Below are 25,467 nucleotides of genomic sequence, written 5' to 3'. Positions count from 1 at the left end.
AAATAATTCCTATTGCCACAAAGAATGGAGACTATTCCATTTACCCACTAAGTATTCTATGAGGGTATATATAACATGTCGGCAACGAAAACAAAAAACTGGATTTTGTCGACAAGCCCACAATTTTAGGCATGGCGCTTAGAACCAACGCCAGCCAAACTAATAAGAAGGCAGTATGAGACCAACCAGAAGTCAGATAAGAACAGTGGCTTGATTCTGAGACAATCCAGTTCCAAAATAAAATGGAAAGTACTGGAATTTTGTAATTTTTTTTAAACAGGTAACTTTGAAACTTAAAGAGGAAATCTGTACAGTTGGAAGTTAGTTTCCCTAAGGTTTATGTTTTCATGATTCTTGGCTCACGCTGCTTTTATAAACTGTCTAGATTTTGCTCACTGGCTCTTTAAGAACTGCCTCCAATTGGACTTCAGATGGTTCCATAGAGCTCTGTTGGTCTTGAGAATTGTTGAATCCATGTTTCTCTTTATTAACTCATTATCATTATTACAGGCGATAATCATGTAGTACAATTGCTCAAGTTTCATAAGTGAGCTAATCTCATGGTATTTCTAGGAGGACACCCAGGATGAACATTAAGCTAAATATGTAGGGCTTGCCAATGACAAAGAAAAAGATGGGATATAAAAAACACAGAGTGCAGACCTACTAGAGAGTGGCCTTGAGGACATGGGGAGGGGGAGGGGTAAGCTGGGACGAACTGAGAGAGTGGCATGGACATATATACACTACCAAATGTAAAACCGATAGCTAGTGGGAAGCAGCCACATAGCACAGGGAGACCAGCTCCGTGCTTTGTGACCACCTAGAGGGGTGGGATAGGGAGGGTGGGAGGGAGGGAGACGCAAGAGGGAAGAGCTATGGGGATATATGTATACGTATAACTGATTCACTTTGTTATAAAGCAGAAACTAACACACCATTGTAAAGCAATTATACCCCAATAAAGATGTTAAAATAAATAAATAATATAAAAATAAAAACCACAAAGTGTTACTATGGGTAGAAATGTATGCATTTCTTGTGTTAATGTCCTTTTTTCTTACTGAAGATGCCACAGTAATGTCTGGGCCTAGGAAAAAATACATAAATAAGTAAAGATTGCTCTTTGCAACCCTTCTACTCTGTTGTCAGCAACTGTTCCACTAGCCATTCCACATTTGGGGTGGCTTTTTGCATTATACCTCAAGAACTCTGTGAATGCCTTTGTAAATTTAGTGAATGTTTACTGATTACCTATTTTACAAGAGCAAGTTCTAGGGGCCACAGATAAAACAGAGATGAATGGAATACAATTTCTGCTATCACTTAACATTTCAACCTAAGATATAAAATAAGACACATTTTAAAATACACTAAAGGCAGAATGCACTTGTTACTGTAAAAGACATTCATGCTACAATATGTATTTGATTCGGTTAGTTCCTGGACAATAGTCGCATGTCCAATTACTATAAATCCATTCCTTTCTTCCAATAAATACAATGCCATCAAATCAGATTATCTTTAGTAACCAATTTCATACTCATAATATTTACATGTTATTCACAAAAATAAATGATAAAGAGGAAAAATATGTGTGTGTATTTAGGAGGATTCGTTCACTGCATGGGCTAGACTGATTACATGATTTTAAATATGAATCTAATACGTTTAGACATTTAGACTAAATATGATTGAGTCGGTGGTTGAGTGAGATTGAAACACCAATATTATACAGTTGATAATGTCATTAATAGAAATAAGAAGACTGGAGAAAATGTGCTTGAGGGAAATACAACGAATTCAATTTTAAATATGAGTTTGGTGGGGGTAACCATCAAACAATCGGAAATACAAGAATAAAACTCAAAAGACTGGCATTGACTAAATTTGAGAGTTATATACATATTAGAATTTGTGAGAATGGTTAATAATCTTAAGGGAGAAATTCTAAAATGAAAAGATGGCTGTGGAATGGATTTGGTGTAAAACTACTTGGAAGACAAGAAAGAAAAGGGAGTCAGTGAAAGAGTGTGAGATGTAAGACAAAAATGAGGAGAGCCGTTGTCACAGAGACCAAAGAAGATGCCAGTGCCACAAAGATGGGAAGGACACCTGAAAAGTCACAGGAAATAGGGTGTGAGAAATAACGAGACGTTAAATATTGAAAGGGGGATGAGGAAAGACTACTCACTTAAGAGACTTGGGATCCAGGAAAGAGGGAGATGTCATGGTAATGTAAGGTAGAACCAGGGTGAAGGAGAGTTTATATGGAGGTGGTGAGACCTGAACATGTCTGAAGGCAACAAGTCAATGAGTAGGGAGTGAGGGAAGAGGCTGAGCAGAGAGAAGATAATGACTTAGGCTTCACAGGAGCAGGAGAAGATGGGCTTCAGTCAAGGTAATCTTTAGGACCTAGAGATTTTGGGCAGGAGCAAAGAGAGGTAGGAAAGATGACAATCCAGGAAAATACATCCAGATAAAATGCAAAAACATTAAAGGGACCTCCCATTGGATGGACCCAATCATTCTTGATAACAGAGCCAAGGCCATCTACTCACAGGAGCTGAAATGAAGCAGAAGTAGAGATTTGAGGCAAGTGAAAAAAGTATGAAACAACCATTTTAGATAATGCAACAGAGAGGCCACAAAAGTTAAAGAATTATAGGACGGCAGTGAGGTACAGACTGACATTGAATATGTCAATAGGATCAGCATATTTGCAATACTTCCCACATTGATCTTTGGCAGTAAAAAAACAAAGAAAGCAAGCAACGTGAATTTTCCTAGGTTCAGCTTTGGTTAAGGTTGAGTAGCAAAAGTTTACAGTATACTTTCTCATACGTTAATCTAATTTTTGCTCTAATAAAAATCATAGGATGTCATATCATTTCCATTTTACACACTGAGGTTGACAAATGTCACATAAGTATTATGAGCCAGAATTTTAATGGGATCTCCAAGAGGCACACTGCCAATGGCCGAGAGGGATTCAGATAGTACAGAAGGAAAGGATGTAAGCTTAGGTCGCAATAACAGAATCTGGGGAGTAGGGGACTGGGAAGTCCACTCATATTAATCTTTGAGGAAGAGAAATCTATGTGAAAACACTCGGATATAGGTTTCCAATATATTGGTGGAAAACGTTTCGCCTCAACTCTGCTACCTAGTCAATGTTTCATTCTTGTCCAGCACTGATTTCCAACTAATCTCTGAAAGTATGTTAAATTACTAATATAATCTAATAAAAATAAATAATAAATGGTTATTAAAAAATATTTGCATGTTTCTAGCAAGGAGACCCTACTTCCTTCCTCATCACGCTGAATCCTGCCACTCTATTCCTACCTATCTCTTTGGTCTTCAATTGTGAAGCTTATGGGCATATTCCCAGGGGTCTTTGACTACATTCAGCCCAACTACTTTGAATTATAGCAGTTTCTCAATGTGGAAGAAAATTTTGATGAGGACTGCACCCCCATCCACATCGCTACTTTCACTCTCCACGTGTCATCACTTTCACCTCCAAGAGGGAATGAATAAAAGATCGCTGGACAGCCTCTTCCAAAGAATTTGTCAATTCATATCTATACTACTAGAGTTAAGAGCTTTATTCAATGTTTGATCTTAGAGGCACAAACTGTGAAATTCTATTTTTATTAAAGACCAGTGATTATTACTGTGACAGGTATTGCCACTTGAAGATTTTGAGCTATAGCATTTAAAGACATGATAAAGTCTGTACCTCTTTGTTGCTCTAAAGATCTGAGCCAATCGGGTGTTCTGTTGTGCCTGTGTGTGTGTAATGTCTAACTACAACATTTCCTGAAACCTGAAGGAGTTAAAGATGATTAAGCTCCACAGGTAGAGTAGAAAAACCAAGGAAGCACTTCTGATTATATTACCTGTATATTTCATAGAGGCAGTAGAGACAGTTTCTAGACCAGTGGTTCTCAACCCTGGCTGTACATTAGAATCACCTGGAGAGCTATTAAGAAGCACCAATGCCCATACATCACCAAAGCCAATTAAATCAGATACTCCAGGGGTGAGGCCCAGACTTTGGTGTTTGTTAAAAGCTGCCCAGGTGATTATAACGCTCAGCCAGGCTTAAGAACCATTAATCTCAGCCTTTTGGTCCATAAATCTGCTTGGTTAAAATATCTGGGTAAAGAGGTTGGATGGTTGTCTTAGCTCGTTTGTAAAAATTCCCTTTGTAAATCCCTTTGTAAAAATTCCCTTTGTAAAAATTCCCTTCTCCATGAACAAATTGTTCTCGTTTCCCTATTTTATTATTGTGACTCCTTTCCTAAGTATTGCTGAAGAGTTTTATAAAAGGAAGTGACTAAGTTTTGATGTCTCTTGAAATAAAGTAAAAGTCTATTCTTTAAGTTTGTCTAAGAAACACATCCACTGGAAATTGAAAATCAAAATTTTAAAATGTCAGATTTAAAGTAGACAAAGAACAAGCTGTTGAAGACTTGTGAAGACCTGAGACCATAAAACTCCTAGAAGAAAACATAGGCAGTAAGCTCCCTGACATAGGTCTTGGCAATGAATTTTTTTAGATTTCACACCAAAACAAAGACAACAAAAGCAAAAATAAACAAGTGAGACCACATCAAACAAAAAAAGCATCAACACAACAAAGGAAACCATTAAAAAAGAAAAAGCAACCTACTGAATGGAAGAAATCATTTGCAAATCATAAGTTTATAAGGCGTTAATATTCAAAACATGTAAAAATTTATACAACTCAATAGTAAAACAAACAATCTTATTAAAAAATGGGCAGAGGATCTGAATAGGCATCTTCCCAAGGAAGACATACAGAGGGCCAACCAGTGCATGGAAATGTGCTCAACATCACTAATCACTAGGGAAGTGCAAATCAGAATCACAATGATATATCAGAACCACAGTGATATGTATCATATATCGATGACATGCATTTCACAGCTGTTAGAATGGCCATAGCAAAAAGACAAGAAAAATACAGGTGTTGGTGAGGACGTGGACGAAAGGAAACCTTTGTGCACTGTTGGAAGGAATGTAAATTGGTGCAGCCACTACGGAAAACAGTATGGAGGGGTCCTCAAAAAAAAAAAAAAGAACTACCATATGATCCAGCAATTCCTGGGTATTTATCCAAAGGAAAAGAAAACACTAACTTGAAAAGATATCTGTACCTCCATGTTCACTGCAGCATTATTTACAATAGTCAAGACATGGAAACAGCCTAAGTGTCCATCCAAGGGTGACTAGATAAAGAAAATGTGATACACACACACACAATGGAATATTATTCAGCCTTAAAAAAAGAAGGAAGCCTTGACATTTGCTACAACTTGTATGGTGGCTCTTGTGGCATTATGCTAAGTGAAATAAGTCAGACAGAGAAAGACAAAAACCATATGATCTCACTTACATATAAACATGTATCAAGAAAAGCCAAACTCATAGGTAGAGAGAACAGATTGTTGGTTGCCAGAGGCTGGGATCAGGGGTGGGTGAAATGAGTGAAGGGGATCAAAAGGTATAAACTTTCCGTTAAAAGATAAATAATACCCAGCATGGCGACTATAATACTGTATTGTATATCTGAAAATTGCTAAGAGAGTAGATCTTAAAATTTCTCATCACAAGAAAAAAAATTGTAACAGTGTGTGGTGATAGATGGTAACTAAACTTATTGTGATGATCACTTCCCAATATACGCATATAGTGAATCATTTTGTTGTGTGTCTGAAACTAATATTATGCTATATGTCAATTATGTTACAATAAAAGAAAAAAATAATAAGCTGTCTTACAAGAAAAGTTTACTAGCACATTGGGGAGAAAGATTTAGGAAGATTCAAGTGTTGCTTTCTCTAACACTATCCAATCAACAACATACGTCTACAACATCAAGAGCTAATACCACAGTTTAGTCTACTAGACAACAAGTATTTATTTGGCACCTATGTGTATATTCCAAAGTCGACTTAGTCACTTTGAGAAAAAAATCTCAGGTAATCATAAAAGACATGGCTAAAGCTATTTCAGATTTATTTAGAGCCTTAAAGAGAATGAAGGGAAACAAAACTCAGTAGAGTCTTAAAAACCATTTTCTCGTGTTCAAACCTAATCTATTTCACCTTGATTTCTGCTTTAAACGGTTTGTTTTCTTTGAAACCACTAAACCCACAAAACAGAGGATTGCCTATAAAAAAGAAGAAGAGTTAGAAAGTACAGGTAGTGACCAAGTGCTATCTCTGCCCCCATCTTTGAACTCTCACTGCAAATATATGGTTAGGTAAAAACCATGGAGCTTGACATTATTTTAATCCATTATGCTCCAGTAAGCTCACAGTATACTTGAAAGAGATTGTTGTATCTCTCAAGATCCTGTACTTACCAAGACACATTCCCTGACCATACCCAGCCCACACTGATTTCCTGCTCTAATGAATACCTATTGTATAATACTTACGGCCTCTAACACTCATTTGGCTGTTAGTGTAATTCTTTTTTTTTTTTAACATCAATGATCTTTCCATTGGAAATAGGAAATTAAACCTATGAATAGGAAATTAAGCCATTTTTCAGGCACTTTGGTGAACATTTTCTAAACTCCAGTTTGTCACATATTGTCAATACTTAATTTAACAAAGTGTCTTCTTTGATTATTACAATCCTTAAAGTTTACCATAGGCCTCCCTCATTGAGTTGATTAACCTATCCATCACCCCACATATTTACCTTATTATTATTATAATTATTATTTTTGGTGAGAACATTTAAATTCGACTGTTTTAGCAAATTTCAATTATACAATACAATTATACAATCAACTGTAGTCACCAGGTTATACGTTAGACCCTCAGACCTTATTCAGCTTATAACTGAAAGTTTGTAGCCTTCTACTAACCTCTCCCTATTTCCCCCACCTTCAAGCCCTGACAACCACTTTTCTACTCTCTATTGCAATGAGTTTCACTTTTGGGGGGTTTAGATTCCACATGTAAGGGATGCCGTGTAGTATTTGTCTTTCTCAGTCTGGCTTATTTTACTAAGCATAATGTCCTCCAGCTTCTTCCATGTTGTCACAAATGACAAGATTTCCTTTTTTTTTTTTTTTTTGCGGTACGTGGGCCTCTCACTGCTGTGGCCTCTCCCGTTGCAGAGCACAGGCTCCGGACGCGCAGGCTCAGCGGCCATGGCTCACAGGCCCAGCCACTCCGCGGCATGTGGGATCTTCCCAGACCGGAGCACGAACCCGTGTCCCCTGCATCGGCAGGTGGACTCCCAACCACTGCGCCACCAGGGAAGCCCCCTAGATTTCCTTCTTTTTTAAGGCTGAATAATATTCCATTGGAGGTATATATAATACATATATATATTAAATTATATATATAATTTTCTTTTTCCATTTATCCATTGATAATCACTTAGCCTACATCCACAACTTGGCTATTATGGATAACACAGCAATGAACATGGGAGTACAGCTATCTCTTCAAGATAATTATTTCATTTACTTTGGATATATTCCCAGAAGTGAGATTGCTGGATAATATGGTAGTTTATTTTTAATTTTTTGAAGAACCTCCATACTGTCTTCCATAGTGGCTGTACCAGTTTACATTCCCACCAACAGTGCACAAGGTTTCCATTTTTTTCATACCCTTGCTAGTACTTATCTCTTGCCTTTTTGATAATATCCATCTCAACAGGTGTGAAGTGATATCTCACTGTGGTTTTGATTTTCATTTCCTTGATGATTGGTGACATTGAACACTTTTTCATGCACCCATTGGCCATTTATGTCTTCTCTTGAAAAATGTCTATTCAGGTCATCTGCCCATTTTTTTGGTCATTGGTGATTAACCCTCTTTAATCATATGATCGTTTCTCCTGGCAACCAGCACCCCCATCCTGAGAGGCGGCTTTCCAAAAGTCATTTTATTAACATAATAAAGGTTGAAATGGGCCTGTTATGAATAAGAAAAGATGCAAATTTCACATTTATAGCTCCAAAGCCATTTTCAGGAACTAGGGACAAAAAAGGAATGTAACTAAAGATGCTCCTTTTGCTCTTATTATTTAGGAAATTACAAGGGTTTTAGGAGGTCTGGCCAGGAGTCAAGGACCAGGATCAAGATATGTATTTCTTATCATTGTAATAGGGAAGAACAAATCTGACTCCATATTGGGTCTGTTTCTTTTACTTTAACTTTTGTATTCTATGCCTTTTGTTAACCACAAGTTAATCACTGAAGGAATGTTGCCCATAGCATAAAGTATACATAATAATCCGTCACTGACAATTCTTCCTCCCAAGCCTAAATGTTAAGCTAAAACACCTTTCTTCAAGCCCACAGGAAACATCCTGACCAGGCCCACCTGTGAATGGCTGGAGGAAAGAAGAAATGAACACATTCCCACAAAACTCTGTCAGGAACCAGGAAATATTTGCTACAACTTATCCTCTTTTTACTTTACCTTCTCATCACCCCCTCTTTGTTCTATAAAAGAAACTAGCACCCAAATCCAGGCAGGATGGTTTTGGGGGACACTCATCCACCATCTTCTCAGTTTACTAAGTCGCTATCTTATTCCTTGCTCCAGCAACTCACAACATTATAACACAGTACCACTGTAAGATAGAGAGATACTGTTAGTTTTTCTCAACTCAGTTTTAACAGAAGTTGAAAAGAATTTTGTCATCGTTAAGCCATAAACTTATATCAGCCATCTAGCGTCTCGGCATGACAGGCGTCTCCAGTTGCCGGCATCAAACCTGCCCTCCCACAAACGTTATAATTTGATGAGTGTTTGGTGTCATTCATTCACTTTTTTAGGTAGTACCATTCTTGATGATTTCAGTATAAAATGTCTCTTAGTGATCCTCTTTATTAGAGCTTCACTTCACAACCCCCTCATTTCTCTATTTCTCTCTCTCCCCCTTACTCCCTCCTAAGCTTGTGCGAGCGCGCGCACGCGCGCGCTCACACACACACACGTTCCTGACCCCTTTCCTCCAAAACATAAAACTCAGAAATTTGTAGCTAATGAGAAATAGCCATCAACAGAGATTTTTTTACCCTACACCTAAAGTTAGAATGTTAAAAACAGCACTGTCTTGAGATTACAACAAGATAGACCTGAAACTAGAAAAAATTCTCCTAACGTGATAAAACGGATTTCTTGCTTTCTTTCTGTAAAGCCATGTTAGTAAAAGACTGCACAAAATTTGCTGACATAAATAGTAACATGCACTAACAATTAGTCTTCCTTTTGTTAATGTCAGTGATTTCATCTATAAATAAATTTCGATCCTGTCCATTTCTGAAGGAAACCATTAATATCAGAATACTATTTGACACACAGCCACCATCGTAGAGAACATACCTTCCAGGTACTCCAGAAATTCTAACATTTAGGGTATACTTCTTAGCATGCTTTTTGTCACCCAGAAGTTGCATTAAAATGTTTTTTCAGACCATGTGTCTTTTTATGGCTTATTACATGGGATCATTGTGTAGGGGAGGATTAGCTGCACATGAAAGGACAGCTATTCAAAGAAAGGAGTTGAACTGAGACATTAACAAATAGCCCTCAATGAAACACATACATTGTGAAACGGAAGAAATGTTTGTAAATATTTAATCTTTGTTCATCAAGTTATCTGATAAAATATTACATCTTGAAATTAGGCCAGGCCTTTATGAGGGGGGAAAAAGCTCAGATAAGGAAAATTGTAGGACGAAAAATATAATCTCTACTGAAGTGTAGAGGAGGCAGAATATATTAGATTGGATAAGAAAGGGAATTAGAAAACAAGCTTGAGAAATTGTCCTGAATTCAGAAGAAAAGTGCTTGCACAGAAAAAATACAAAGAGGAACAAAGAACTCATCTGATACAATATGAATATAATAGAAAATTGCAATGACTGAAACAAAAAATAGGCACAGATATTTACTGCAGAAGTATTTATAATAGTTACAAATGGAAGCATAAACATTCCTTACTAAAATATTAATTAAAATATAGAATAGGGAGATAATGGAATACTACAAAAATATTTAAATGACATTATAAAAGATAAGTAATGTATAACATGGTATAACATGCATATTGTATTGTTAAATTTAAAAGAAAATTATAAAACAGTATTGTGTAATTCAGATTTTATTAAAAAAATGTTATATATTCCAAGAAAAAACAGTAATACTACAAAATACTAATAGTGGGTCATGACAGATGGATGGAAATATGAGAAAATTTTTTCTTTTTTATCTTTGTTTATTGCTTCCAAATTATCTAGTATAAGTCTGTACTCTGTTTTTAATTAAAAGCACATGGGTTTTTCTTTTTTTAAAGAGTTGAATTCTGAGAGTGAAACAAATAAATGCCAAATTAGTCTCTGAAGTCTTGAACGGGAAAGTCAAGTCCCCTTACTTCTGTCTGGTCCTCTCAGGATATTTAGGTGAGTTATAATACAAGCAGTTGGAAAATACCACCTCAGTTATTGTCAGGGTATTAAGTTAGCGATGTATGTAATTGTCTTACGGACATGATTAACTCTGAAGGCAGAATGAGTTAGGATGGTTGGCCCTAACACAGTGTGTTACTGAACAATCCTGGAAATGTGTAGCTTTTTATTTTCCAACTGAGTAATGGAATACTACAAAGCAAACATCTGTGTGCTGTGGGAAAGGAGCACACAATCATGGTAAGTGTAAAGAAATATAGACTAAATAACCACAATTACAGGCTCTGCTCATTCCCTCAGTCCCTTGATCCCAATCACATTCATCTAAAACTTTCAAATCCTTGAAAAACTTAGCAACAGATTTATCCTGTGATTATTTAAACCCATCTTCTCACGTTCCATTAACTTGACAAACATATGTTCCTTTGAATTTTTGGCTCCAGGACAAACAAACTTAACTGTGCTATAACTTCTCCACAATTCTGGGAATGTTTATTGTGCTTTTAATAAGAAGCTCTAGGAAAAACATTGATTGTCTTCTTTTCAAATTTTAGTCCCAAATCAGAGCCATTCAATAAGAATTATTTTTAGCCAGACTTACCATTTAACATCTTTAAAAATTGTGCTTGAACATTTAAAATTAGGGACTGTTGAAAACAACTGGAAAAGAAACTCACATGTTATCCAAAGATAATATGAAAATAAAAAAATAAGTGACTGGAACGAATACTAACTTTTTTCATATATTAAAAAATACCTTACTGTTACAAACAGTTAGATATTCAACTGTGTAATACTTACTCTATATCTACTTCTGTTGGGTGTACTAAAAATTAAATACATATTTGACTGTGGTATGAAAGGCACTATTTTATGCTATGAAAGATTACAAAGACGAAACCTCCAAATTTCTATCCTTAGGGACTTTCAACATAACTGAGATAACAAGATACAAACATAGCTTTAAAGTTCACTGACAGTGCAGACAGCTCATGTTAAGGGCCAGAAGAATGAAATGGTCCTTCAATGATACAGAAATTCTGGGAAAGAACACTTTGGTCTTGGGAGGTCAAGAAAGGCTTTTCGGTTTGGGTCCAATGTAAACTAGGTGTTAGATTATAAGCAGGACTCAGACATATGGAAAAAAGTTTGGGTGCCCTTTCTGAAGAGTGGGAAATCCTGCACAAAGGTATTTTCCCTAGGAATGAGGAAACTGTGTAGTCTGGGTGAAACAGAGGGTTCTTAGAGAAAACCAGGTGAAAATGAGGCTTGAAGGATTGATTATAGCCAGATCATGAAAGTTACTGGAAATATAAAACTAGATAATTTTAATTTTGGGCCATGGATGATGAGTACCTAAGGATGGTATTGAAGCAAGGACATGATATCGTAAATTCAATAGGGACCAGGCACTGACCACTATATTAAGTGTCTTACTCCATTTTGGCTACTATAACAAAATAGCAGATTGAGTTGCTGATAAATAACAGAAAATATTCCTTAAAGTTCTAGAGGCTGGAAGTCTGAGATCAGGGTACCAGCATGGTAGGGTGAGGGCCCTGTTCCAGGTCGTAGACTTCGTGTATCATCACATGGTGGAAGGGGCCTCACAAGCTCTCTGGGGCCTCTTTTATAAAGGCACTAATTCACCAAGTATAAAATACTATTGGAATCCCCTGAGTTTCATTTTAACCTCATGTAGCTTTAGTTTTGTATACCAAACCCCAAAGATATGACCCTGAAATGCTGAGGGTAAGCTAATCTTTTTGCTCATTGACTCATATAATTAGTATAGGGATGTCATCTCAGAATCCATTCAATGATACACACTCCAAGCCTGCTTTTTACCAGCTTAGCTTTTATTTTTATGCTTTCAAATTATGAGCCTCTGTGTTTTTATATTTAAACATATGTACACATTACACTTAATATACAACAGTATCCCAGATTAAGAATATTAAATATACCAAATGAGAAGGTCCTGTGAGAAGACTGTACTTCTAAATCATACATTACTGTAATCAGTTTTTTTTTTTTTAATAATGGGAAGGTGTTCTTAATAACAGGGTAGTTAAGAAAAAAACAAAACAAGAAAGTGTGGTAAACAGAAAAACAAATAAATATGTTCAAATTTTTTTCTTTTTTCTTTTTTTTGTGGTACGCGGGCCTCTCACTGCTGTGGCCTCTCCTGTTGCGGAGCACAGGCTCCGGACGCGCAGGCTCAGCGCCCATGGCTCACGGGCCCAGCCACTCCGTGGCATGTGGGATCTTCCCGGACCGGGGCACGAACCCGTGTCCCCTGCATCGGCAGGCGGACTCTCAACCACTCGCCACCAGGGAAGCCCATGTTCAAATTTTTAAAAGAAATCATGAGTGCAAGATTAGGAGACATTATATATGGATTGGGAGCAAGGTCTTTTTTAAACAGGAGGTTCCATTGTACAGAATTATGCCATTTCCCTGAAAATCATACAATTAATATTTTGTAGCTTAAAAATCTCCAGCAGCAAGCAGTGAGATAAGCCAAACCACTCAGAAGAGACAGCTCAGTAACAAAACCACACACACCAGCTGTAAGAGGCTTCCGAGGCTGGGAAACCACTCCTTCCTTGTGGCACAGATTTATGGAAAATAATATATATATAAAATAATATATATATATATATATATACGGGATTCAAAAAATTTTTTTGAATTTTGAATTCAAAAAATTATTCTCATCTCTTTTTGTGCCATGAGTATAGGCCAAGGGAAATAGAGTAAGGCCCAGTACAAATTGATGGGATCTATATATTGGGTCAGTGCTCTACCTAAAGCCAGGAACACAGGCAGTGAGGACCTGGCCCCCCCCAGACTGGAGTACAGGAGGGTATATGATGCAAATTAGGCTGGGCCCAAGCAGGACTCAGGGGCCAGCAATACGTGTTGCATCTCAGAAAGTCTGTAAGCCTGTCCCCAGACATGGCAGGATCCATAAGTGCAGTCACACCTGCAAGGCAGCTCTTCACCTTAAATCCCCAGAACCCAATTTCTTAAACTTGATCGCTCTTCAGAATCACCTGGGATGCTTTCCAAAAGTACAGATCCTTGGATCCCAATCTGCATGATTTTCATTGAGCATATCTGTGGTGGGGCATGGCATCTATGTGTTATAAAATTTACAGGGAATGTGATGACCTGCCAGGCGTGAGAGCATACTGCCTTAAGCTTTTCCACCCCAGATTTGTTCTTTGGGCTTCCATATTTTTGGTTTCCTTTCTTTTTTTTTTTTTGTGGTATGCAGGCCTCTCACTGTTGTGGCCTCTCCCATTGCGGAGCACAGGCTCCGGACGTGCAGGCTCAGCGGCCGTGGCTCACGGGCCCAGCCGCTCCGCGGCATGTGGGATCTTCCCAGACCAGGGCGTGAACCCGTGTCCCCTGCATCGGCAGGCGGACTCTCAACCACTGCGCCACCAGGGAAGCCCAGTTTCCTTTCTTGTAATGCCTGGAGGACCTCCATTTTCAGCTCCACTTTTCAGACCTTGGACCAATCCAGAAACGTAATTGTTACTTTCTCTCTTATACCAGCCACACAAGGCCAGGGCTCTGCTTTTATATTTTCTTATGTCTCAAGGAGAAACATAAGCAGTAATGTGAGTATGTTGAAACGTGAGTAGATGAATAACCGTGAAAGTTATTAAATTTGTTCCATGACCTAAAAGTCATGTCATGGAACAAATTTAATTCCAAGAACTAGATAAAGAGTGGATGAAATGTCTGGTTGACAAGCAAGAACTAAGCAGTCAGATCCGCCTGAGGGGAGAGACGTAGCGTCCAATACTCAGGCAGGATAAATAGGAGTTTTACAGGAAATGAGGAGTATATAATAAATGCATAAATGAGTGAATGAATGAATGAATAAATAAATAAATAAAATGGAGCCAAGCAGTGTGCAGAGAATGAGATTAAGGTACAAAAAAACTTTTGATAACTAAATCAGCTTTTCAAGTCCCCAGTCAAAAAATTTTAATTCAAAAGAACTAAATCCTTCTGATTTGCCCAGGTTGCTTCTCCCCACTGGTCTCTTCTCCCAGATCTGCTTCTGACGACCTCTCTGGTCACTGAACTCTGTACTTGGCTGCTGGTTGCTAATGAGGGTGAGACAGGCCTGTTTCTTTATTTTCCAGACACAACTTTATATCAGATTTTATTGAAGGGTTAGGAAAAACTAAAAAATGAATTACAACATAGGAGAAGGATAAACACTTAAAATTGTACTTTTATGTTAGTCTAATGGCAAAGCGCTCAAGAAATATAATCCTTCCCTGTGTGGGCTCTATGTGTTCACTCTGGGGGCTTAGCTTGCTCCATGATTAGGATGAAAGAGGGCTTTAGTAATAGCTCTCTGGACAATAGGGGTAAATTAGAACTCTGCTGAGAACCTGGGATGTATGCCCCCCCCCCCAATCCATAGTCCTTCTGTTTGCGCTTCTCTGTGAAATTGTCTGTCTCTTCTAAATTCTGCTAAATTCTGCTAAATTCTCTCCACCTTCACTTGGGGCTCACCATTGTACCCACAGTACCTGTCCCTCTCTCAAGAAGTACATTTTTCCTAGTCTCAATTATATTTGGAAATTCTTGAATGGCAAAGCACAGGAAAGTATTGGTTTAGATCTTCAACTTTTTCTATAAGGAAGGCAGTGACATCCAAATTGAGTCCAATCTAGCCCAGCTAGACATACCTCTTTATTCTCCTGGTTATTCAATAAGTAACTGTTCAGTCAAACACACAAACTACACACACACACACACACACACACCTCCTGAAGGACACACATCGAATCTCACACATTGTAGGATATAATCCACTAAGAAGGGAAAACAATATTTTTTCTGTCCCATACTCTACAATGATACTTTTGAGCAGAGGTGAATAATTCTTTGTCGTCAGGAGCTGCCCTGTGCATTGTACTGATAGAAAGTTTAGCAGCTTCTCTGGTCTCTAAACACTGGATGCTAATACCACCAACTTTCTCCACTTGGGACCCCCCAAAATATCTTCAAACATTGCCGATTGTTCCCTGAAGGACAAAACTGTCCCCGATGAGAACTACTGCTCTAGGTTTATGACCTTACCTTACTATGAATAGCAATTTTAGTTATTTTTCTTCATACTCTAGTTTTCAAAATTTCCCTCCTCAGGCTTGAAGATAACAAGGGATAAACCTAGTACAGACCAAAAAGTCTCTTAATGGACATTCTCTTAGCACACTGAAACTACTAAAATTATCACTTGTTAGAAGTCAAGTGAACTCTTAACCAGAGACTGTCCTCCTTTCTGGTCTGTCTAGGGGAGAGATGGTTGACAAAATTATTGAGGACACCTGGATGAAGTGGATGGCGGGCCTACTGGAGCATGCATTTTAGTGCCAAGCCCTATTAGAACTGAGGTAGATGAGGGGTCAGTGTCTAGTTGAGCCATTCAAGTCATTCATGAGAAAAAAGGGAACCAATTTTCTGCTAGGTGTTTTAACCTCTGCTATCTCAATCCCTCAAGAATTAAGTATTTTTATTGTTGACTCAGAATTTGTGATGTGTTTAAGTTAGATGGTTAGTAAATTTTGTATCCAGCAAACTTTAGCTAACCATCTAAATATGGCCAAATATTTTGGTGTTTAGCCAACAGCAAGATATGACTCCTGATAAAAGGTCTCGATGCTACAGAAAAATCTCAGTTATCATAAATCTCACCCCAAGTATTCCAATTCAAAGAGAGGAAGTAACTGTGAGGAAATATGAGGAAGTAATAACTGATGAAATAATATATTGAAGAAGCCTAAAAACAGGGGCACAGTGAAGGGAGTATAATTTGCTGATTGCCACCCAATATCCATCTCCCTCTGCTTCTGCCCAAAGACTTTGGAGAATCGAGGCTGCCTCCGTTCTCCGGCCTGGGACTTGGGAAGATTAGCTCCTTTCCAGCTATGGGAAGGGACCCTGGTTAGTCGAAGCCAATCAGCGAATCCTATCTCCTGCGCTGTATGGTTTGAGGAATAGTCATAATATTCTATTCAGGCCAAAGAGAAAAGATAAATCCCAGGATTTGCTTGGGATCTTCTGGAAGAGGATCTCTCTCCATCTTTAGATGGTAGAGTCTGGGGTCTGGAACCACAGCAGTCATTTTGCTCATGGAGCTGTTTGGGGACAAGGAGATTGGTACGGGAACAAGGACACACAGAGCCTGAGGAGGACGTCGACACTGCAGAAGGCAGGATAAAGAGAGAGAGAAAATAGAATCTTAAAAACATGATTGGAGTGTCCAGATTCTCTTCTGAAGTCAGACCCACATTTGTACTTTTAGTCAGAAATCAATATAATCCCTTTGGTGTGTAAAGCAGGGCAGGCTGGATTTTCTGTCACTTGTGATCAAAGGGCTCTGACTGTTACAAAGGGTATGTGAGAATGTCGGATGAAGAGAAATTTTTTATATCTCTAAGCCCTCAAAGGTTATTTATAAGGGATAGTTCTTGCCAGGACAACTTGAGCCATTTTACTGAAAACTATAGAGTAAGAGAGATTGTCTTCAAATGTCTAGCCTGCAGATTAAATGCTGTTCAAAGCCTTAGAGCCTAATTCATTCTTACCTCTTATTAAGATGTATTTGCAGGACAGCATCATGATATTTCTACTGAGGAAAAAGCAGCAAGGTAGAGGAGAAAGAACGGTAAAGTGGGAGTCAAACTCTTCAGTATAAATTCCTACACTGATTTAGTTCCCATGTAGTTAATCTCCCTAATTGTCACTTAAATGATCTGTAAAATCTGTAAAGTTGACACAGTAATGCCTGCTTCATCTACCCACAAAGATTGCAGTAAGGAGTAAATACATGAAAATCCTTTGAGAATTGTGAATAAAATGCAAGCAGGCAGGTACGAATAGAGTTTTGAAATGGTAATAAGAAACAACTTGGTTCAAAACCTTGGGCTGGGCTTCCCTGGTGGCGCAGTGGTTAGGAATCTGCCTGCCGGTGCAGGGGACGCGGGTTCGAGCCCTGGTCCAGGAAGATCCCACATGCCGCGGAGCAGCTGGGCCCGTGCGCCACAACTGCTGAGCCTGTGCTCTGGAGCACGTGAGCCGCAACTGCTGAGCCCATGTGCCACAACTACTGAAACCCGCACGCCTAGAGCTTGTGCTCCGCAACAAAGAGTAGCCCCCGCTCTCAGCAACTAGAGAGAGCCCACACACAGCAACGAAGACCCAATGCAGCCAAAAATTAAATTAATTAAAACAAAACAAAACAAACAAACAAAAAAAGCCTTGAGCAAACAAAGGTAACTATCAGATGTTGGCTTTCTCTGGACGGTGACTAGATACAGAAAGTTTCATCTGGACTCTGGTATTTGCTTAAAATCATCCAACACAATACATTTTAGAAGTAAGATTATTTCTGGAGTAATTATTATTGAATCATTTTCTTTCTCAACTATGGGGAATGGTACTAGCCATCAAGGTTACAGAGAGAGTTAAAATATCCTCATGGGGAGAATAGTTGGGGATTCTTTGTACTATTTTTATAACTTTCTTGTAAACCTGAAATTATTCCAAAATAAAAAAGTATAAAATTTAGAAAAATCACAGCTAGTTCTACAATCCGTGTTCTAATTGGTTAAAACAAATGCCCCTAGAGAATATTATAACTAAATTTGAAGAATGATAATAATATATAAATTTAAATATGCTAAAGGTAAAAAAATATATATCCTCACCAGGGGCTCGTGACACAGCTACAGTAACAGAGAGAAGACAAGCTGATTTGAGCTGAAGTAGAGATAGTACCAAGTGTAATGGGAGCACTTTTAAAGTATATTGTTCATTTAGTCATTTTTTTCACTTGAAACAAAAAGAAATTCCCAAATATCACTCTGAGAATCCTGTTGGGATGGTCAAGGAGAGAACCTATGGCTTTCCTTTATTAGCATCAGCTATGAAATGGATTCATGGTGACAATTAGGAAGTAACTCAGGCCATTACCAGCAGCCGGGAAGCTGATTATGCTGGTGTCAGTGCTATAAACGCTGGTTATGCTGACACAGACCAGCTAACTTCTACAAGAGAAAGTCAGTGTCTTTCCCTATATGTTGCTGCCACCTCGTGGTTAAATCTTTCTGTGACACACCAAGACAAGACAGATCTAAGCACTCCCAATTTATTTTTCAGTTTTATGTTTCTGTGAGCATAAGTGCTCGATAAGGTAACGCGGAATGAATAAATTTATTGGATAACTCTTCCACATTAGTCATATATCTGGGTTCTGTGGAAGATGCATAAATCCTATTTCTTAAAAAGCTTGCACACTATTGATTCACAAAATTGAAAATAGTACAATATAATGAGTGAGACGAGGATTCTTATACTTCCACTCTTACTTCCGTTCTTTTGATAACAGCACAAACAGAAATAACTACCACTTGAAGGATGTCTTCATTGTGGCAGGTTTTGTGCTTTGAATAAACTACATTTATAATCCTCACATCATGACTTTATGAGACATTATTATTATTATATGCTTAACTATGACAAAACCGAGTCTCAGTGAAGTTATAGAACTTGCTCAAGATCACACAATTAGTGACTGATTAAGGCAGGATGCCAACTCAGGTAGCTAACTCCAAATTTGTTACATTTTGAACAAGACTGTACTGATACAATGAGAATATATTTTTTTAAACAATGCAGAGTTTGCAGATGCATATGAATGTTATTGCTTTCAAAATATTCACCATTGAAAGTTATCTCCTTTACTTATTCTAAAGATATTCTTTCATTGCCTTAATGTCTTGAATTTTTTTTGAATTAATTGACTTTAGAACCAATTTCAGTACATTCAGTAATCCCTATTTGAGTCTATCCTTTTTCTTTAGATTACTATCTTTCTTATTTCTTATTCCCCCATTTATTCATTTATTTATTTATTTACTTGTACTGGGTCTTAGCTGCGGCAGGTGGGCTCCTTAGTTGCGGCACGTGAGCTCCTTAATTGTGGCATCTTAGTTGTGGCATGCATGTGGGATCTAGTTCCCTGACCAGGGATCAAACCCGGGCCCCCTGCACTGGGAGCATGGAGTCTTATCCACTGTGCCACCAGGGAAGTCCCTGACTCTTAACTTATTAAAAGTCTAGTTTCACATGCTTTACTTTTTTTTCTGAAAAAGTGTGAATGAGAATGAAGAGGACCCTAAAATAAATATTACTGGCAATGTCACTGATATTCTCAACAAGTTTCCCCCAAACTGCTCCAGCCTCTTCAAAGGAGTAGATGGCAAAATATCTTCAAAAACATCCTAGGGGGGAAAGGGATTCAAGCAATAGACTGGAAACTACTATGGAAACCAGAAAACAAAGAGCTCTTATTGCTTGTAGATAAAAATTATTTTACCTTAAATAACTTGTGCGTCATTTATATAATAAGGCAAAAGTTTCACATTTTCCAAAAATAATATGATGGTATATAGGAAAGTCTGAGGGCTGTGGTTAAAGTATAGCTCAGAAAAAAATTATAGCATTATTAAGAAAAAATAAAGAAAATAAATAAATTAATCATATAAATTCAGAAGTAGAAAAAGAAAAACAATCCATTACAGGGAAACAAAAGGCAAAACTGATAGATAAAAGCAAAAATCAACAGAAAACAGAGTAAAATTAATAAATACAAAGAAAGATGGTTCTGTAAGAAAATAAATCACCATCTAAATCTAGTAAAAAAAAAAAAACACAGAACGAAAAGTTACCTAAAGAATTAAAAAGATGGAAAATAACCACAAAAAAGAAAAATGTAGATACATAGAAGACAACTTTGTTTTCTATGCAAATAAACTAGAAAATATGAATGAAATGGAAAATATTTTAAAAATATGTAATATACTCAAATGACTACAGAAAACATAGGAACTAAAAACATACTGATTTTCAAAGAAGAAATAGTGAAAGTTATTAAAATCCTCTCCTCCCAAAATGACCAGCCCTCAGTGGTCCTTTAAAGTACAAACTTCTATTCTTTGTTTTTTAGGTCAATATTATTGAGTTATAACTTACTTACAATAAAATCCACCTACTTTAATTAAATTGATCAATGAGTTTGGAAAAATGTATACACTGATGTAACTACCAGCACAATCAAGACAGAGAATGTTTCCTTACACAGAGAAGTCTCCCTGCCCCTTTGCTGGCGATCCCTCTTCCTCAATCCAGATAATTAGTGACCTGATTTCTGTTAATATCAAGGTTGCTTTATATAGAACATATCAATGGAATCATACAGTATGTATTATTATACATCTGCCTTCTTTCACTTTGTGAAATATTTTGAGTCATCCATGTTAATACCTGTATTGGTGGACTGTTTCTTTTTATTGATAAGTAGAATTCCAATGCATGTATGCACCGTAATTTGCTTATTCATTCACCTGTTAACAAAATCGCTGGGAACATTCCTGTTCAAGACCAAGTATGGACATCTATTTTTATTTATCTGGGATAAATACCTAGTAGTAAAATTGCTGGATTTTATGATTATCCTCAAAATGTTTAATTTTATGAGAAATATCCAAAAAGTATCCCGAGTATTACTACCACTTTATACTTCCACCAGCAGTGTTTAAGTGACAGTTTTCCACAAGATCCCCTACACTTGGTATTTTCAGTCTTCTTGATTACAACCATTCTAGAGGCTATCTAGAGGCTATATAACATCTATTAGTCTCATCTTGATATTTTCCTGGCGACTAACGATGTTGAGCATCTTTCAACATGTATGTTAGCCATTCAAGACCATCTTTAGTAAAGTGTCAATTCAAATCTTTTGACCATTTTTATTAGCTTTATCTTGTTATTTATTTATTTATTTATCTTGTTATTAATTTATGAGTTTTATCTATTAAGGGTCCTACTTCCTTGTCATATATATACATTGCAAATAAATTAATTCAGAATGAGGTTTGCATTTCATTTTCTAATGGTGTCCAAACAAAGGAATGAAGAGCATCAGAAATATGTGGGAAATGTAACTTACTTGTTCTTAATTATCAAATTCCTTAAAAACTTTTATTTCTTAAAAATTGGTTGTATACAAAAGCAGTGGGGATGAAATGAAAGTATATTTTTACAGAGGTCCCAAATTATATGTGAATTAGAATAACATTATTTGAAAAAAGGTTTAATAAATTTGAAAATACATATTGTAAATGCTTAACATTTTAAAGTAGATGAGTTAGCTAACAACACAGTACTGGAGATAAAATGGAACACTAAGAAAACTAGTTAATCAAAAAAGACAATAAAATTGAGGAAAAAAATAAAATAGCAGTTTATATATCAAGATGGTACATTAAATCTAACTCTATCAATAATAACATTAATTTAAATAAACTAAATACTCCAATTAAAAGTCAGACTTTCAGACTATCAGACTGAATAAAAATGTGAGCCCAACTATATGCTGTCTTTAAGAAATTCACTTTTAATTTAATGAAACAAATAAGTTTAAAGTTAAAAGAATAGGAAAAATGAATTATACAAACATAAATAATAAAACAGCTGTAGCTTACATATTTTTCTATTTCTCTTTTCATATCAGGGTTATTTTGTTTATTTTGAAGCTCTTCTATATGATAATGAGAGCACAGTGTATCAAAATGTGTTAGAAACAGTTAAATTTAAATTTTATATTAGAAAATAAATAATAATTATAAAATTAATTATCTTAGGTCTCCATCTTAATAAGCTAGAAAAATAAATGTTGATTAAACCCAAGTAAGTAGAAACATACAAAGTAATAAATAGATATAAATAAAATTTAAAATGGACAAACAATAAGTAATCCATGAAGCCAAAAGCTGTTTTACTGAAATGGTCAAAAAATTGATAAACTTCTAGCTAAACTGATCAAGAAAAAAGAGAGAAGGTACAAATGACCAATATCAGGAATCAAATAGATTTCAGTACTATAGGTCTCATAGAAATGAAGATGGCAATCAGGGAGTATTATAGAAAAAATTTATGCCAATAAACCTGAAAACTCAAATGAAATGGACAAATTCCATGAAAGATAAACATTACCAAAATTGATACAAGAAGAAAAAGAAAATTTCAGTAGTCCCATAACTACTAAAGAAACTGAATTTATAATCTATACATGTATCTATCCTCAGAATTTTAGGTGACTCACAGGATATCACTGATAATTCCATCAAAACGTTCAAAAAAGAAATAAGACCAACCCTACAAAAACTCCTTCAGAAAATAGATGAGACAAGTACTTCTAGATTCACTTTATGAGAACAGAATACTTTTGATCTAAAGTCAAAGATATCACAGGAAACGAAAGTTCAGTGTGACCTCTCTCAAGAACACAAATACAAAAATAATTTTTTTAAACTATTAACAATCTAATCCAGCTACGTATAAAAAGAATAATATGTCATGACTAACCATAGTTTATTCTAAGAAGGCAATGTTGGTTTACCACAAATATCAGTGTAATTTATCATATTAACAGAATGAAGAAGAAAACGTGATTTTCTCAATAGATGAAGAAAAAGAATATTTGAAAAAATTCAATATCCATGATTAAGGACATTCATGAAAAACTTCTGGATAACATTATACTTAAAATATGGAATAAGCCAAGAATACCTGCTCACTACATTTATCTAGAAGTTTTAACTAGTGCAATAAGGCAAGAAATAAAAGGCTAACAGTTTGGAAAGGAAGAAGTAAAATTGTCTTTATTTATAGAGGACAAAATAATTTAGGTAGAAAATCTTCAATAATCTACAATAAAAGTATTACAACTAAGGAGGAGTGTAGCAAACAGGTGAATATACAAAATTTATTGTATATTTACATACTATCAACAAATAATTTAAGTGAAATTTTAAAAATACCATAAACCATGGCAACAAAAATCATGAAATAATTGGGACAAAATTTTTTAAATATGTACAAAGTTGATACATTGAATATTATAAAATATTGCTAAGAGAAATTAAAGGGAGCTAAATGAATTGAGAAATAAACAACGTTTATGTATTGGAAGACTCAAAATTGTTCAGGTATCGATTCTCATGACATATAATAAAACTTAAGTATTAACTATTATTGTTAATAACAGACTTTTATTAAACACCCAACAGGAAATTGTCACTATTTGACCTGTCTGGCTTCTCCCTGAAAAAAAAAATAATAAAGAAAAATACAGTCTCAAAGACATGTGGGGACCAAAAATCATACCAAAGTATGCACAACTGGAGTCCCAGAAGAAAAGGAGAAAGAACTGGGTAGAAAAAAATAGTTGAAGAAATAATGGCCAAAAATTTTCCCAAGCTTAAGGAAAATCATTTATGTAACATCTGAGAAACTCAACAAATATTAACTGGGATAAATTCATAGAGTTTCACACCTAGAAACACCATGGTTAAACTGTCAAAAGTCAAGAAAAAGAGTGGATGTTGACAGCATCAAGGGTCACTTTTGACTTATTATATACTAGGGAATCCTCATAAGATTAACAGAATATTTATCATCAGACACTATTGAGGCCAGAAGACAGTGGAATAATCTATTGAAAGTGCTGAAAGAAATAGACTGTTAACCAAGAATTCTATGTCTAACAAAACTATCCTCCAAAATAAGATGGTGAAATTAAAACATTTGTAGACAACAAAAATTGAGAAAATCTTTTGTAAGACACCTGCACTACAAGGTGCTTAAAAAGTACTTCAGGCTGAAATTAAAGGATACTAGATTTGATTGACTGCAGAAATAAAAAACAGCAATAAAATGAAATCCATTTACTCTTTTATATGAGTGTATTTTTGCTTGTACCACTTTTCTTCTCCTATCTGATTTAAAACAAATGTACAAAGAAATATATAAGATTATGTTGATCAACTTTCATTCATGATAAAAACTCTCAACAAAGTGGGTATGAGAGAATGGACACTAACATAATAAAGGCCATATATGACAAGCCCATAATTAAATTATGCTCTATGGTGAAAAGGTGTACGTTTTCCCTCTAAGGTCAGAACAAGCTGAGGATACCCACTCTTACCACCTTTACTCAACTTAGTACTGGAAGTCCTAGCCAAGGAAAGGAAAATAAATAAGAGGCATCCTAATCCTAAAAAGGATGAAGTAAAACTGTCATTATTTGCAGATAACATGATATCATATATATAGAAAACCATAAAGGCACCAGAAAACTGTTAGAACTAACACACAAATTCAGTAAACTTGCAGAAAACAAAATCGTACAAAAATCAGTTGTGTTTCTATACAGTAATAATAATGACAAGAAAGAAAAATTGAGGAAAAGAAATACCATTTACAATTGCATCAAAAAGAGTAAAATACCTAGGAAAAAATTTAACCAAAAAGGTGAAAGACTAGTACACTGAAAATTATGACATTAGTGAAAGAAATTAGAACACACGAATAAATAGAAAGATATTCCATGCCCATACATTGGAAGAATTAATATTGTTAAAATGTCCACAGTACCAAAAGCTATCTACAGATTCAACACAACCCCTATCAAAATTCCAATGGCATTTTTCACAGAAATAGAACAAACAATCCTGAATTTGTGTGGAACCACAAAACACCCCAAATAGCTAAAGCAATTTTCAGAAAGAAGAATAAAGCTGCAAGCATTATACTTCTTGATTTCAAACTATATTACAAAACTACAGTAATCAAGAGTATGGTATTGGCATGAAAACATAGATTAATAGAACAAAATAGAGAGCCTAGAAATAAACCCACGCAGATATGGTCAATTAATTTATGACAAAGAAGGCAAGAATATATACAATGGAGGAAGAACAATCTCATCAATAAATAGTATTGGAAAAACTGGACAGCCACATGCAAAAGAATGAAACTGAACCACTATCCTACACCAGACACAAAAATTAACTCAAAATGGATTAAGGACTTGCCTATAAGA

This window comes from Aethalodelphis obliquidens, unplaced genomic scaffold (genome assembly GCF_003676395.1).
Source record: "Aethalodelphis obliquidens isolate GAN/ISIS:26980383/991018 unplaced genomic scaffold, ASM367639v1 scaffold61, whole genome shotgun sequence".
In the NCBI taxonomy this organism is placed as follows: domain Eukaryota; kingdom Metazoa; phylum Chordata; class Mammalia; order Artiodactyla; family Delphinidae; genus Aethalodelphis; species Aethalodelphis obliquidens.
The sequence above is the reverse complement of the archived record's forward strand: the minus strand, read 5'-3'. Positions refer to the sequence as shown.